The sequence below is a fragment of the Sminthopsis crassicaudata genome, chromosome 1 (genome assembly GCF_048593235.1).
Source record: "Sminthopsis crassicaudata isolate SCR6 chromosome 1, ASM4859323v1, whole genome shotgun sequence".
NCBI lineage: Eukaryota > Metazoa > Chordata > Mammalia > Dasyuromorphia > Dasyuridae > Sminthopsis > Sminthopsis crassicaudata.
Genome location: NC_133617.1, coordinates 559,772,156 through 559,788,674, shown reverse-complemented (window position 1 = coordinate 559,788,674; position 16,519 = coordinate 559,772,156).

Here is a 16,519-nt window from a genome sequence, read left to right as displayed (position 1 = left end):
AAATAGTTTATATAGTATTGGGATTACTTGTTATTTAAATGTTTGGTAGTATTCACATGTAAATCCATCTGGTCCTGGGGATTTTTTTCTTAGGGAGTTGATTAATAGCTTGTTTTATTTCTTTTTCTGAAATAGGACTATTTAAGCAATTTTCTTCTTCCTCTGTTAATCTGGGTAGCCTATATTTTTTGTAGGTATTCTTCCATTTCACCTAGATTATCAAATTTATTGGCATAAAGTTGGGCAAAATAACTCCTAATCATTGCTCTAATTTCCTCTTCATTAGTGGAAAGTTCCCCCTTTTCATTTTTGAGACTAACAATTTGATTTTCCTCTTTCCTTTTTCTAATCAAATTTACCAAAGGTTTATCTATTTTGTTGGCTTTTTCATAGTATTTTACTTTCAATTTTATTAATCTCACTTTTTTATTTTTAGAATTTCAAGTTTAGTATTTGATTGAGGGTTTTAATTTTCTCTTTTTCTAACTTTTTTAGTTGCACGTCCAATTCATTGATTTTCTCTTTCTCTATTTCATGCAAAAAAGCTTCTAGAGATATATAATTTCCCCTTATTACTGCTTTGATTACATACCATAATGTTGTCTCATTATTGTCATTCTCTTGGATAAAATTATTAATTATGTCTTTGATTTGCTATTTTACCCATTCATTCTTTACGATGAGAGAATTTATTTTCCAATCACTTTTTGGTCTATTTTCCCCTGGCTTTTTACAGAATGTAGTTTTTATTGCATTGTGTTTCTGCCTTCCTGCAATTGATTTTGAGGTCTTTATGTCCTAATATATGGTCAATTTTTGTATAGGTTCTATGAACTGTCTAGAAGAAAATGTACTCCTTTCTATCTCCATTCAGTTTTCTCCAAAATCTATCATACCTATTTCTGGCATTCTATTTTCCTCTTTAACTTCTTTCTTATTTATTTTGTGCTTTGATTTATCTAGTTCTGAGAGTGCAAGGTTGAAATCTTTCACTATTATAGTTTTGTTGTCTATTTCTTCTTGCAGCTCTCTTAACTTTTCCTTTAGGAATTTAGATGCTATACCACTTGGTGCATATATGTTTAGTATTGATATGGCTTCATTGTTTATGCTTCCCTTTAGCAAGATATAGTTTCCTTCCTTATATCTTTTAACTAGATCAATTTTTGCTTTTGCTTGATCTGATATCAGGATGCCTACCCCTGCTTTTTTATTTCACCTGTAGCTTAATAGATTCCACTCCAGTTATTTATCTTTACTCTCTATGTATCACCCTGCTTTAGATGTGTTTTCTGTAAACAACATATTGTAATATTCTGGCTTTTTATCCAGTCTGTTAACTCCTCAGCTTTATTGGAGAGTTTATCCCATTCTCATTTTCAGTTATAACTATTAATTCTGTATTTCCAGGCATCTTATTATCACCAGATTATACTGTTTTTTGTTTTTTTTTCCTTTTCTCTTATTCCCCCCCTAGTATTTAACTTATGGTCACCACTTGCCTCAAGCAGCCCTTCCCCTTTGGAATCCCGACCCTTTAGAGCTCCTTCTCCTTTCTTATATCTTTCCCCTACTATTTCTGTATTCCCTCCTATTTATCCTACCTCTTCTCTTTTTGCTTTTTCCCTCCCACTTTTCAATAAGATGAGAGAAATTTCTCTTTAAACCAAATATGTCAAATATTTTCTCTTTGAGCCAAGAGATTAAGGTTCACATAATGTTCATCCCCCTCTTTTCTTTCTCTCAGATATGATAGGTTTCCTTTGCCTCTTTGTGGGATGTAATTTCCCTCTTTTTATTTCCAATTTTTCCTTTTTCTGGTACAATCCTCTTTCTACCTCTAGTTTTTTTTTTTTTTTATATTATAACAGTAAAAATCAAATTATGCCTACACTCTCTATGTATACCCATGACAGAAATATGGTTCTCAAGAGTTCTTTTTCCCTTTTTATGCTTCTCTTGAGTCCTTATTTGGAGGTCAAATTTTTTGTTTAGCTCTGTGGTTTTTGTTTTTTTTTGTGTGTGTTTTTCTTATCAGAAATAAATGGAATTCACATGTTTTCTTGAATGTTCATCTTCTTCTCTGAATGAAAATGCTCAGTTTAGTGGGGTAGTTTATTCTTGGCTGCATTCCAAGTTCCTTTGCCTTTCAGAATAACATATTCCAGGCCCTTTGATCCATTAATATGGAAGCTGCTAGACATTGAGTAATCCTTATTGTGGCTCCTTGGTATTTGAATTGTTTTTTACATTTTTTCTGGTTGCTTGCAATATTTTTTCCTTGGTGTGATAGTTCTAAAATTTAGCCACAATATTCCTTGGTGTTTTAATTTTGGGGTCTCTTTTGGGAGGTGTTCAATTAATCCTTTCAATGGCTATTTTGCCTTCTTCTGATTTTATGACATCTGGTCAGTTCTCTTTGATGATTTCCCAAAAAAAATAGTGTCTAGGCTCTTTTATATACCATGATTTTCATGAAGTCCAATAATCCTTAGATTATCTCTCCTAGATCTATTTTCCAGTTCTGTTGTTTTCCCAAGTAGGTATTTAACATTTTTCTATTTTTTCTTTTTTTTCTTTTTTCTTTTGGTTTTGCTTGATTGATTCTCAGCAAGTCATTCATTTTCATTTGTTCATTTCTGATTTTTAATGAATTATTTTTAATGACTCATTTTCTTCATTTACTTTTTTTTTTTAACTTCTACTGCTTACTACTTTTGAAGAAATACAGGCAACCAATGATAAAGGATGCAGAGGGCTTCATACTTAGGCAAACTGGGAATGCTCAAAAGATCCATGATTCATATTTAAATCATGCTTCAAATTGAAGTTAATCTTAGTGTACTTTGAAGCAGTAATACAAATATAATTTCTACTAGCATACTTTGTTTTCTCAACAATTGTTTTTAATCAGTTTTTCCAGTAGCTCAGATCTTTGGGTTTATAAGTAATTTATATTTATATTTTACTGGGCAAGATTTAAATATATATACACACACACACACACACACACACACACACACACACATGAATATATATATATATATATATATATATATATATATATATATATATATATATATATATAAAAGAAACACATACAAAGTAGATAGAAGGTAACCTAAAAAGACAAAATATTGCTAACTGGGATGGACTAGAAACTTCTATAGAAGGTAGTACTTGAGCATGAGATGTGGAGGGAACAAATTCCATGCCCAAGGAACAAGCAGTCCAAAGGTTCAAAGATGGAAGAAAAAAGTTTAAAAAATTATACTTCAAGATATCCAAAAGACAGTAATAGGAGAATGCAGTTCAGGAGAGAGGTTAGGGCTAGATATATAGTTCATGAAATCTGCATAGAGATAAAATTAAGTCCATGGGAAATGATTACGTCTCCAAATGAGCTATTATAGAAGAAGAGGAAATCCATACTTAGTGAGGCTGAATGAAATTAAGCATTGTATTCACTAGAAAGCTAGCAGCACATGTTTTGTCCACAAGCTTGAAAGAAGAAAGGAATAACATTTAACCTTAACCTTTTGGGATGCTTTCACCAATATAAATGATATAAATGTATATTTATGTTTACATATTTTCTGAGAATACTAAACTTTCAGCAGATTTATTATGTTATTTTTTTCAAATTTAATCTTTTCTTCATTTACATTGGGAAAAAATGGGAAAACACTTTGTCAAATTTGGGATGAATTGAGAGAAATTTTACTATATAAGCAATTGAATCACCTATTATTATGGATTTTAGGAATACACTTGAGATGGCTAATGAATATTGGTAAGGTTTAAGGACAGAGTTAATTAGAAAAACTGGACAGTGTTGCAGATCCTAGGAATTGTACTGAAGTTCAACAGTGTCCAATATGCCTGACTGTTGGCTCTATTTTCAAACTGTGAGACATAACATTATCATTCAGATTCTCTTCTTGCTCTACACTTACTTAGATTTTGGCTCTGGAGAAGATTGGGACTCAGCTTATTCCTAGGTAGAGAGCCATGGGAATATAAGTACTATGAGATCTTCGTTCCATTAAAGATTGGCCAGTATGACATATATTAGCAAAAAAAGACAAAAAAATTAAATAGAATTCAAATCCTATCCTTGCTTTTTTCTACAAGCTACGACTGACATTTATATAATGCTTAAAAATGTGTGAAATATTTTGCATATATTATCTTTATATGTACAATCTTTAATGAATTATTTCTGTCTGTGGGCTTCAATTTCTTTGTTAAGAAGTTTCATTTGATGATTTTTTTTTCCTAAGGTCCCTTGCAGCTCTAGGTTCAGTGATCTTGTCTTTATATGCCATTGTCCAACTTTAGTTCATCACACCCATTTTAGAGTGATCTTACACACACTGGGAATTTCTGGTAACTGTGTTTTTTTTGGGGGGGTAATGAAAATGGCAGGAACAACTCATAGTAAAACTCCACATTCTTCTCCACAAATAGTAGTACATACTTATATATGTGAAAATGTATTATTAATATTCAGCCTATACATGTTGTTATTATTAATATTCAGCCTATACCACCTACTTTAGGACTAAAAATCCTAATGTTTTCAAATCTAACTATATGTTAACATTGTTGAGCAGTAATAATAAATCATTTATATATAGGTTTATAGTTTGCAACATACTTTCTTAAAAAAAAAAACACCTTGGAATAATAGGTTAAACACATACAGAGATAGAGAGACAGAAACAGAGAGATGGAACAGAGAGACAGTCATTGAAAGAGAGAGACAGAGATAGAGATAGGTATTGAGAGAGACAGAGGGACAGAAAGTCATTGCCCCCCATTAACAAATGAAGTAAGAGGGTGGTATACTGGGCAAGGATGAGTCTGTGGTTCTTTCTGTCTGTCTGTCTGTCTGTCTCTCCTCCCTCCAAAGTGCCAAGCCAGATCCATAGCTAAAGAATTCTCCTACTCAATGCTGTGTTAAAGCAAAGTCTTTATTGATTAGGAAAAGGATGCCACAGAGTCAGTGGGCAATAAGCTTCCAAGTAGAAAAGCCTTATTGCAAAGAATAAAATTTTGGAGCTTCATTGTATACACAAACAGGATCATAAAACAGAATTTGTATTTGAAAAAGACTTTTCTGCTTCCCAAGGATATGGAGAAGTTTGTATATTAAAGAAGTTTCTGCAGAGACTGTAACTCCTCTAAAGTTTGTATAAGAAAGGAATTCTTCTCCAGAGGATGTAAAATTTTGTTGGTCATTTACATAGTAGGCTGTTTGCTTTTCTTCCTCATCAGTAACTTACAGAGCTAATATGTAATACTGATGAGAAAAAAAATTCATCTTTAGATGTTCACTATTCTTTCCATCACATTAGACCACAAATAAGATAGATCACAGAACAATTGGCTAATAGAAATAATGTGATGGTTCTAATACTGTAATCTGTTGTTGCTACAACAAACACAATAGAAGGATTAGTGCCTGGTATTATTTTTATCTACACTCAGTCAAGTTATGGATATTGAGGGTTTAGGCAATACAAGACAGTTAATGTGCAGACTGGTTACCTTTGACTCAGAAAATCAAAACCAGGAACAGGAGGTGGAAGTTGCAAAGAAATAATTTTAAATTTGAAATGAAGCTATACTTCCTATCAATCAGAAGTGATTTTGGTCTTAGGAGGCAGAATGTTATCCTTTAATAAAAATAGTCAAAGGGAGACAGGATATCAACTTGATAGAAATATAAAATCAGATTACTGCATAACTATAAGCTATATTAGATATTATTTTAAATTGTCTCCAATGGATGAGATTTTGATTCTGAGATATAATAGTTTAACAAGCTTTGGAACAAAAAAATATTTTATAAAATGAACTATTTCTCTAATATTAAATTTGTTATGTTCAACTTATTATGATTCTGAGGACTATAGCATACCATTCTCTCCTAGATACTGAAATCTGTTCAACCTTAAGTTCATTGCTTCCATCTCATTTACAAATCTCATACTCTACCATCCCCTTTTCCCTTTTTCTTCAATCTTTCCCAACATAATAGTCTTTTTCCAGTGAGTCCTGTATTCTCATTAGTGATGAAAGCATTTAAGCTTCAGCCTCAATATCTGAATTTTCAGTGAACAATTTAAATTTATTTCTTTAGGATTGACTGATTTAATATTGTTGCTATCCATGAGACTCTTAAGAATCTTTTCCATCATCACAATTTGAAAATGTTGATTCTGTAGTGTTCAGCTTTCCTTATAGTCCAATACTCACAGTCATACAATGCTGCTGAAAAAAATATCTTTGACTATTCAGACTTTTGTCAGCAACGTGAAGTCTCTTCTTTTTAGTATGCTATCCAGATTTGTCATACATTACTTTAGAATATTTTCTCATTTCATCCTTGTAACATTACTGGAATATGCTACAGGATAGGTAGAATTTTATATTTATATTTATATTTACTTTACAGATGGCAATCCTCCCAAGAAACTCAAAGCAAATCAGAGTATGGAGAAAGGAGTGTTCTTTCCTAGGTCATTTCCATAGTTGATTAATCTGATTTATGATTCTATCCTTGTAAAAGATATCATGTCACCAGAAAGCTATAACTAACACTTCTTGTATTTGTTTTCACCATCAGTAACTGTTTGAATATTGTTTAAAACAAAAAGGTCTAATTTTGAAACTGAGATGTAGTATGAATCTATTTTCTTGCCTTCTTCCTTCTTTCCACTTGTGAAATGAGGTAATAGCTATCACCAAACCTACTTGTAGCAAGTAATTAAACTAGTGCATAAAGTTCTTTAAGATGAATAATTTAATTTAGCTTGTGTCCATCACACTAAATCATTCAATTATTTAGCTAAGATGCAGACAATTCAGGTAGTTTTAATACTATCTATTGTGTCTACAATGTACCCTTGTAAGCAAATCAAATTGATCCTAATTGTCAGGAAAGACAGGGAATTAATCTTTAAAAAGTTGCAGTTCTTAGAAGCAGATTTGTATTCATTTTCCCAACTTCAACTCATTATCTACCCTGACATGCTTTCTGAGTGTGTCTTATTTATCTCTATATCCCTCACAATGCCTACCATAGGCCTTTATACATCATAGCTGCTCAATAAACATCTGACAAAATGAATTAAAGCACTTTATGTAAGCATTTTATTTCTTAGCTTTTTTTTTCTGATATGCTAATCCAAGGGCTCAAGAGATCTAACTCATGTTCAAAATAAATAATAATTCATATTTATTCATCCTTTTTTGAAGCTTGACTTTTCTTCATATACCTTCAAGGTATATAGGTGACCCTAGGTTCTTAAAGGTAATGTTAATGGATCACAAGCTCTGCCAAATCTTATAACATTAGAAAGGCTTCAAAAAGGGGTCTGCAAATTGAAGTATGAATGTCATCTGAATTCTACTTTAGTTAAGATGGTAAGACTCATCACAAAAATTATTACTATTATTATTATTTCCACAATAATTCCTGAAACTTTCTCTCATTAAATGGAGAACTTTTGATCTCTTTTGAATACCTTAATGTTTTAACTGCCAGTCTCACAAAGCATTCAGAGGCTCAGACCTGTCACTGTTGACAACACAGTCCATCAAGATAGAAATTATGTGGAATATACTATACTGATAAAATCACAGATCCTTGAAGTAGTCATTTATAATGAATGATATTTATGCCAGAGACCTGTTTAGAATTTTCCTTTTAAGTATTTCCTTTCCTTCCCCTCCAATCCCTTACTATGAGGAATTTAGAAAGGCTGATTCTCATTGTGTGTGGTCTTCTGCATAATAAACAATAGTTAATTGCAATGAAAAAAGAATAAGTAATACAGAAACCAAAAGAATGCATGCCTTTAGGGCTGGTGTATGTTGTATGATTCTTTAAACTCTGACTTCTGTAATTCATTTCATAGGGTCAGATTTATGGTTTCTCTGACCCTTCTTATGAAGGCTATAAGGATATTCTTGCTTGTTAGAATTCTTTAGCTGCAAATGCCATCATTCCTTTGGGAATGTAGAGAATTGATGTTGTTTACACTAAAATATATACAGGCACATACACCTTTCTACATATTTATGTTTATAATAATTGGCAATCTTTGTGTGTTGGAAGCATATTTGTTCTCCCCCTTTAGAATATAAATCAAAATTCATATGTAAAATCCCAAGAGCAAATCTTGTAAATAGTTCCATCAGAGTGCCTTTGATCCTCTGAATGGCCAGGAAATTTAGGTGAAGATCAGGGGAAGATTCATGTCTATAGTATTTGGCTTCTATTCTTTATACTTATATGATTTTAATTGCTTTATTCCTAAAACTTATAAGTTCTCCTATTGTTTCCTCAATTATAACTGCATACATCAGCATCCACCTGAGTGTATAAGACTTTATGATCAAATATAAAGTCCTTCATATGTCCTTTATCAGTAAGCAGAGAATATATTGGGAAATATTCCAAACCCATACTCTTGTTCTCTTCAATCAGTTACTTCACTCAAAGATATCAAAGCATACATATGGAAGCAAAGTAACATGCACATTATCAAGAGTCTTGATTATTATCACACATATACATTATCAGATTAGTGTCTTGTATGCCTAAAAGAGAGAATACATTTGATCATGTCAGAGATGTGAGTTTTCTTGTACAAAAAAGGGAGGAAAAGATGGTTGGGAAATCATCTTTAAGAAGCTGACACATTACTATCCCAGTTTGTACAAAGATATAAGAACCACATCATTCTTCCCTACTCTATTTCTAGCTAGGAAAAAAAACCAAAAAAACAAACAAAAAAAACCATCTCTTCTAATAGGTGCCTTGGGCACATGTCTTTTGCATGGATTATTTTTTTCCTTTTCCTTTTTTTTTTTTTTTAAATGAAGATGCTGTGACTACATGATTACTTGAGGTCTTTTCCTGTCTAATGTAGAAACTGAATTGTATAGAAGAAACTGATGAAATATTTTTTGAAACTTATCAGACTCAGCCCTCATTCAGATTTTTCTGCAATGAGTTGTAGGTAATTTGACATGCAACATACTTTCTCTTCTTTATAGTAGAATACTAATTATCTTTAAGAAACACTACAAAAGTCAAATCATTAGCAGTGTATTGTATTACAATGACTTGCTATACAATTTTTTAAAAAATAATTTATCTAGGTATAATTCCTGATGTCATTTTCACCCCTATAATTTTAGATATTTATATTATACTAGCATGTTTCCATTTTGTTTGGAAGAAACTAGTAACAAAAACTATTTCATATTGTAAAAAGTGTTAGTAGGAAAACAACTTCTTTAAAATTAATTTTGTTGATGAATAATATATCTCTCCGATATTCAAAAAGTATTCAAAAATTTATAAAATGTCCTTAGAATATTTATTTTACTGAAGTCTGGCCAGAGTCAGAGAATCTTTGTGTAACATACATTGCAAATATGTTTTTCTTTCTTTCTCTTATTTTGTTTCTATTCTTCTAGGGGAAGTAAAAAATACATTGAGTATGCCTTGTAGTGAAGATGATAAAAAGAGATTGTCTTTTGATAAATTCATACAGGATTTAGAAACTATTTCTTCCAATCTCTTAGGAGGGTGAGTCTATCATGTTTTTTTCACTGGTGATTCTATAAAACCAATCAATAATGATAGAGATGAGAAAGAAAGATAGATGTAGAGAAATAAAACTTTTACAAGCTGTAGAATGTACTAAGACACTTCTATGTAATAATCTATTAATAAGAATATTTGCCTTGAAGGTTTAGAATGTAATTGGAGAAAATCAAGAGCATGAAACAATTTCATACAGATACTCTAGAAAAATGTACTCCACTAACCACTTTCCTATGATATATAATGTATACAAATATTTATGTTTTAAGGTATTATCATGGCTTAGTCTATTTCTGATCCACTGTCAAATTATCAGTACTTCATCAAAATGTTTTATGTTTATATTAAAATATAATGTACATAAAATCATTGCTTTTCGCTCTCTCATATGTTCCTCCCATTATTCTAAGAACTATATTCTCATGTATAATATATGTATATGCTTACATGATTTCATAATTTCAATTTTGGTAGACTGGGCATCTGAAGCAACAATTCTAAATATATGTAGGCTTGCAAAGACTAACAGTAAAAATATTAAAGAAAAGTTATTTATCAAATTTTGGTCATATTTTCTCTCATCTTATTTAGAGAATTTTAACTTATGATTAACTTTTGGTTATTTTTGAAGTGGCATATTAGTACTTATCACAGATAATCCACAATTTTTGTAATATATCCACCAAATAAGATTATGAAAAGGCATGTGATGTAGTTGATAGAATGCTGACTTTGGATCCAGGAAAACTCAATTTCAAGTCCTTTCTGTAACATAGACTGTGTGTTCATTAGAAATTTATTTAGCTTCTCAATGCTCTAGGTAATCTTAAGACTCTTAAGTTCAAGTTCTGATTTGCATTGGAAAAGGGAATTTCTTTATTAAAAGTTATATATATTAATTAAATTACAAATCCTATTCCTATCCAATCATCATAAGGAACTATTGTATATTTGTGCATTAAATGAATATTTATCAAATGGCTCCCACATGCATAATGCTGTGATAAAAATTGGCATCAGAACAAATAAAGCATGGTTATTACCCTTAATGCATTTGTAAACTAAAAAGGGTTTCTATGGTATATATAACATAAGTTTTCAGGTTGTTTTTAGTAGACTATTTAGGCAAAGGTATAATAAAGTCCAAAATTGTTCTGGGTTGTTATATGAAAATGAAATCTATCCCATCTTCTAATTTTTCCAAATTATTTGTGATTGCAACTCTCCACTCTTTCTAGTTTTAGTATCTTCAGTACTAGGAACCATGTATAGTTAATTCATTATATTAAAATCAGTTTCATACAAGATGCAAATAAAATATTTGTTTATCCTGAATGAACCTTTTCTTTTTTTCCTCTTGAATTTAAAATAAATGTAAAAACATAAGTGTCCTGATAGAAAACAATAATACTTGTAAGGAGATTTAAAAAGCTCTGCACACTTCATATTCACTGCTACTTTAGATACTATTATTGAGAGCATACTGTTTCTACCTGAAATGCCTCCTCTACTGGTAAATACATGGGTATTAAAGAAGACCATGGGTCAAAAGTCTACTGTTTGAATGTTGTGCTCCATTAGCTCACTCTCAATATATTGAACAGAGCCACAGGGAGATTGACTATTCAAAGTTTATGATACTCTGTAGGTCTGCACTTCTAAAAGGATAACTCACAAGCCCCCAATAATGTGTTTGCTTTTCATTAGTCTGCCAGGAGACAAAATTAGTTTAATTAGCAAAGCCATTAACTAAAATCACTAAGTAAGAATTATGATAGACAATTTCGTAGTCTATATACACTTGTTTTCCTCTCCCACAGACAAATACACTCTCAATAGGAGAATAAAAATGTTTTGAAATAAAATTTGTAGAACTTGCACATGAGGAAGACATGTTATTGGACAACTTACATAGTCAATTTTCCAGGACCTCTGATATCCTCTTGTGATATCTCCATACGGCTCCTCACTGTATGTAACATCTTGGCTAGGTACATTGTCTCACTAGATCTTGCCAAATATCTGAATCACTGGGAAGAGGCTGAGACTGGACTTAATAAACCTGCTAAATTGGCATGCTTGAAAAAATTCAACTCCTTTCTTCTCCTTGTTGCTTTGGCTCTGAGCTCTCCATCTCCTAAGTGGCAGAAAATCCACTCTATTCATCAAATGTTTTTTTCTTTTAACATCTTCAATGACATTAGTGTGTTAAAATAAAAAAAAAAACAAAACAAAACTATTAGTTTCCCTCATTTGGCCATAAATTAGTATGTTGAAAAAATGCCATACCTAGGGAAAAGTCCATTGTTTCTGTCAATCCTATCCATGTAATATTCAAATGATTCCTTAAAGAATGATGCCATATAATTTCATCAATCTGACCAAACCAAAGGCATTCAGTTAGTCAGGAATCCCCTGATTAACTACATGCTTCTGAAGTTTGAAGAAAGACTTCTTTAATGGTTCACTCCCAGTGATTATTTGATCAATTCAGACTCAACCACTGAATCCCTTAGCTTATAGTGAAAAGCAAACACCCATAAAGGAATTCTTCTTTCTAAGGGATAAAAAATACCTGTGTTTTCCTGGATCAGTGCCCAAGACACTGGCCTAGAAGAATATACAAAATTATAACTCAAGATGACTGATCACCAAATGTTGAAAGGATGGAGTTACTTGGCAGAATGAAGTCAAATATGAATTTATTAGTATCATCTCACTTAGAGGCATATGCAGCTCTGCAAATAGTACTCAAGCATGGTTAGAGGGTGGTCAGGTACAAAAATCAGCATGAAAGGGCATTTTCTGCAGAATTTTATAAATGCAGTCTGCCACACATCTGTTTCTATATGGATGGCATAACTTTCCTTAAGTATGGCTGCAGGTAAGAGATGTGCCCAGGTGTTCCCAAGATGTTCCCATTCGTGAACATCTGCTTTAAGACATATAAAATGCAGATTCATGGAGATTAGCAGCTAATGTGAGAGAGCCAAATCACTGTCACATGTACATGATTATCTGTATCCTTTCAAGTATGTATTAGCCAGAGTATTTTGGTAAGGATAGCCAACGAACCCTGACCAAAAGAAAACTATGTTCTTAACTTGCTATGGGACTTGTTATTGTATGGGACTTGTTATTCTATGGGACCAATACCCCTAAATAATGTTTTTTTCTCATATCAAATATGAACTCAGATGATTGTGTTTAATTCCTTATTATTTATTATTTGGGTAAACTTAAGCAAGTCACTTAACCTGTTTTAAGATTCATCTTTCTAATCTATTAAAAGATGATATTGGATTGGATCATTTCTAATGTCTTTTGCAGCTATGAAGGTTATGGATATATGATCCTGTTTGATCAATTTTCTTTTCACAATCACCAAAGCATGAGTCCATGACTTTTCCTAGTGAATTCTTGCTTCCATTCTTTTCTTTATTACATAGCCTATTTGCTATTAAGATTTATCAGTGAAAAAGGAAATATTTTTCTCTTCTCCCCTGTTTGCTCACTGATATCAACACATAGTCCCTTTGCAATTGTTTGTTACAGGGTTCACTATAGCCAATACGTGGAACAGGTCAATGGAATGCTGGAACAAAAATCAAGAATAATTGGGTTCAAATCTAATCTTAAGATATTTACTAGGTCTGTATGATCCTGGGCAATCAATCAAATTTTGCATGCCTCAGTTTCCTCACAGATTAAATGGGAATAATAATATAGCACTTATCTCCAAAAGTTGTTGGGTTCAACTGATGAAATTTTTCTTTGGTTCTTTGTGAATCTTAAAGCACTATGTACATGGTAACTCTTATTATAACAGAGTAATAAACAGTGGTTCAAATAACATGACAAAGTTAAAGGTATAATATATTAACAGTATTTCCTGTAAAATGCATTAATTTTTAAAAGATTTCTCCTCATTCAACTCTCAACTTCTTTTTTTCTCTTCTCACTCTAATATGAATGTTATGGAATATTATTGCTCTGTAAGAAATGACCAGCAGGAGGAATACAGAGAGGCTTGGAGAACACTCTTTCATATGAGTGGATATAGTTTCAATTTCATCATCTGAGAATTGTCTGTTCATATCCTTTGACCAGTTATCAATTGGAGAATGGTTTGATTTCTTATAAATTAGGGTCAGTTCTCTATATATTTTGGAAATGAGACCTTTGTCAGAACCTTTAACTTTAAAAATATTTCCCCAATTTGTTACTTCCCTTCTAATCTTGTTTGCATTAGTATTATTTGTACAGAAACTTTTTAGTTTGATGTAATCAAAATCTTCTATTTTGTGATCAATAATGATCTCTAGTTCTCCTCTGGTCATAAATTCCTTCCCCCTCCACAGGTCTGAGAGGTAGACTATTCTCTGTTCCTCTAATCTATTTATGATCTCATTCTTTATGCCTAAATCATGGACCCATTTTGATCTTATCTTGGTATATGGTGTTAAGTGTAGATCCATATCTAATTTCTGCCATACTAATTTCCAGTTTTCCCAACAGTTTTTTTCCAAATAATGAATTTTTATCCCTAATGTTGGTATCTTTGGGTTTGTCAAAGACTAGATTGCTATAGTTGTACCCTTTTTTGTCCTTTGTATCTAATCTGTTCCACTGATCGACCGGTCTATTTCTTAGCCAATACCAAATGGTTTTGGTGACTGCTGCTATATAATATAGCTTTAGATCAGGTACACTTAGACCACCTTCCTCTGACTTTTTTTTCATTAGTTCCCTTGCAATTCTCGACCTTTTATTCTTCCATATGAATTTTGTTATTATTTTTTCTAGGTCATTAAAATAATTTCTTGGGAGTCTGATTGGTATAGCACTAAATAAATAGATTAGTTTGGGGAGTATTGTCATCTTTATTATATTCGCTCGGCCTATCCAAGAGCACTGAATGTCTTTCCAATTATTTAAATCTGACTTTATTTTTGTGGCAAGTGTTTAGTAATTTTTCTCATATAATTCCTGTCTATTCTTTAGCAGATGGATTCCCAAATACTTTATACTCTCAACATTTGTTTGAAATGGAATTTCTCTTTGTATCTCTTGCTGTTACATTTTGTTGGTGATATATAAAAATGCTGAGTAGTTATGTGGATTTATTTTGTATCCTGCGACTCTGCTAAAATTCTGAATTGTAAGGGTTAAAAAGCTTCTGGAAGCAAGGAAGGCAGTTCAAGGCATGTGGGAGGACCTGAGGGATGAGAGGTTCTGAGGTGCAGGCGAGTCCTACATGGAGGTGGGGCACAGCCCCAAGAGGTGGTGTCTGACTCCAGGTACTACGCCTCCCTCCTTAGTGCTCTCAAAGCCTAGCATGCTTCCCTCCTTCTCCTCAGGCCAATCCCATTATGCCAGGTTCCTAGAGGACCTTCCTCTTCCCCCATATCATCAGTGGGGTATAAATATGTGCTATCTCAGAATAAAGTTCTCTTTTGCTTCACCCCTACCTAATGATGGTCTGTCTCTATGGGATCCCGGTTGGTGCTCGAAGACAGGTAAGTGTGGTCTAGCTGTGCTATCGACGGACGGGCATTAAGAGTAGCTCTAAAGGGAGCTACCAGGTTAGGGCAGTCCATAGGGGTATAACACTGAATTATTTCTAATAGCTTTTTGGCAGAGTCCTTGGGGTTCTCTAAGTATACCATCATGTCATCTGCAAAGAGTGATAGTTTGATTTCCTCATTTCCTACTCTAATTCCTTGAATCTCTTTTTCGGCTCTTGTTGCCGAGGCTAGCATTTCTAGTACTATATTGAATAGTAATGGTGATAGTGGGCAACCTTGTTTCACTCCTGATCTTACTGGGAAAGGTTGCAGTTTATTTCTATTGCATATTATGCTTACTGACGGTCGTAAATATATGCTCTTGGTTATTCTAAGGAATAGTGCATTTATTCCTATACTCTCTAGCGTTTTTAGTAGGAATGGATGTTGGATTTTGTCAAATGCTTTTTCTGCATCTATTGAGATGATCATATGGTTTTTATTAATTTGATTATTAATATGGTCAATAATATTAATAGTTTTCCTAATATTAAACCAGCCCTGCATTCCTGGTATAAATCCTACTTGATCATGGTATATTATCCTCGGGATGATTTTCTGAATTCTCTTTGCTAATATCTTATTTAAGATTTTAGCATCAATATTCATTAAGGAAATTGGTCTATAATTTTCTTTCTCAGATTTCAATCGACCTGGATTAGGTATCAGTACCATGTCTGTGTCATAAAAGGAGTTTGGTAGGACTCCTTCATCCCCTATTTTTTCAAATAGTTTATGTAGCATTGGGGCTAATTGTTCTTTAAATGTTTGGTAGAATTCACATGTAAATCCATCTTGTCCTGGGGATTTTTTCTTGGGGAGTTGATTAATAGCTTGTTCTATTTCTTTTTCTGAAATGGGACTATTTAAGCAATTTCTCTCCTCCTCTGTTAATCTAGGAAGCCTAAATTTTTGGAGAAAGTCATCCATTTCACTTAAGTTATCAAATTTATTGGCATAAATTTGGGCAAAGTAACTCCTTATTATTTTTCTAATTTCCTCTTCATTGGTGGAAAGATCCCCCTTTTCATTTGTAAGACTAACAATTTGATTTTCCTCTTTCCTTTTTCTGATCAGATTTACCAAAGGTTTATCTATCTTATTGGCTTTTTCATAAAACCAACTCTTGGTTTTATTTAGTATTTCAATAGTTTTTTTACTTTCAATATTATTGATTTCTCCTTTTAATTTTTGTATTTCAAGTTTGATTTTTGGTTGGGGGTTTTTAATTTGGTCTTTTTCTAGCTTTTTAAGTTGCAGGCCCAATTCGTTAATCTTCTCTTTCTCTATTTTCTTCAAATAAGCCTCTAAAGATATAAAATTT